Consider the following 1800-nt stretch of genomic DNA (forward strand, 5'->3'; position numbering starts at 1 on the left):
CATTGTTTGTAATGCAGTTATCTTGTACACAACTAAACCTTAATTTAATAAAATGCAGATATTTTGTAAGTGCACGGTTATACACTGATTCTTAAAACCATAAGCATCCCACCGCTGCCACCAAGCTGTCAAGATTGGTAAGGGGTGTCTGTACTTCTGCTCCCTATATGGTAGGAGAGAGGCACAGAAGACCCCAGCCAAGATTCTCGATTACGGTAGCAATGGACGAGCAATCAAGGCCTAGCTTCTCAGGAGGTGATGCAGGCTGGTTCTTAAGTACAGTGTAGTCCCCAAGCCCCCACAAAGGAATGTCCACACACTGTATTGGTTAGAACACAGTCTTTATATAATCAATATTCAAGGTTATGTACACTTATCATAATAACTCACTTTGTACTTAGGAAAATCAGTAATGGCAAATATATACAATTCTAAAGTGGTACCACCCTTTGTATTAGATCTCATGAAAAGTGCATCAACAATACTGTAACAATGTCACACAGATCAATAGAGTGAAACCAGCAATAGAGAGAGGAGAGAAAATAAGATGGTTGAACAATAGGCAGAATACTGGCCCCTACCACTAGACACAGTTCTGTGTGGAGATCCCCCCACCTGGGCAACCTGTAAAATAAAGAGATAGCACAAGCCCAGTCCATGTATTGTTCTGCAAGTCTTATTCCCTCCTATAATGTTTTTACCCCCCCAATGTACCTGGTGGAGTCGAGTTCTTCGAAGAGGCGTCGACAGATCCTTCTTGAGCGACCCCCTTTCCAGCGGGAGTCACGGATCGTCGAGAGGCGTCGAGAAGCGTCGAGGAACTCGGCGTTCGGCATCGGGGAATCGACGGCCCTTCTTGAATGCCTTCCCTTTCAAGCGGGAGACACGGGGCGTCGAACGTCCGACAACAAACAGGGTAGAACGGTGTCGATGAGGCGGCAGCTTCGATCCAAGCGGTGCTCGTCGACGACGGAGCGTTGGCGTCCTGCAAGGCAGAGGCGTGCGGGCACCTCGATGACAATTGTTCTGGACCGCAAAGATTGTGAAGACGGGGGCCCAGCAAGGGCGTCGAGTCGTTCGAGTCTTTGTGGTCTTCGGGTGGCGGGAAACCCACCGGCAGGTTTCTCCTCGGCGCGTTGGTCGTCCTCGACTTTCTCCGGCAGGATAAAGCAGTCGACGGTGCGGACGAGGGAGTCCTTCGATTCAAATGTTCTTAGGCATGGAGCGGACGGCTCCGGTCGTCGGCGGCACGGCGTCAAGTGGTTCCCACGGCTGGGCAACACAACTTCGACGGGCCTCCAGCGGTTACACAGACCTGCGAACCCTGGTCGACGACAATGGACTTCAACGGCGGCGATGTCCGGGTGCTTCACTTCGATCTCCTCGGCGGTCCCGTCTCGGGTCGGCAGCCTTTCGAGGGTCTGACTTCCAGAGCGCTTCGGCGAAGATGTAGCGGTGCTCGATGATCCCTCGGAGCACGGGAAGAGGGCGCCTTACCAGGTCCTCTCTCGGGTCAGTCCTCGACGAATTCGGCAGCTTTCAGATCGATCGAAGCAAATGCCACAGCAAGTCTTCTTCTTCCAGCTGGACGTCGAGGATCAGCAGTTCCAGTTACTCTTAGAGTGGAGACTCAGCTTCTGAACGCTTCTGAACGATTTCCAGTGGTGAGAGGTCCCCAGATATACTATTCTGTCTCTCATCCACACTGCTGGCACACACTCAGCAGCCAATCACACAGAAGGGCATTCATGCAGTCAGTCAGCCAATCAGGCACACAGTGCATTCAGGCCACCCTCCTCC

The sequence above is a fragment of the Ambystoma mexicanum genome, chromosome 3p (genome assembly GCF_040938575.1).
Source record: "Ambystoma mexicanum isolate Mex_15411 chromosome 3p, UKY_AmexF1_1, whole genome shotgun sequence".
Taxonomy (NCBI): Eukaryota; Metazoa; Chordata; class Amphibia; order Caudata; family Ambystomatidae; genus Ambystoma; species Ambystoma mexicanum.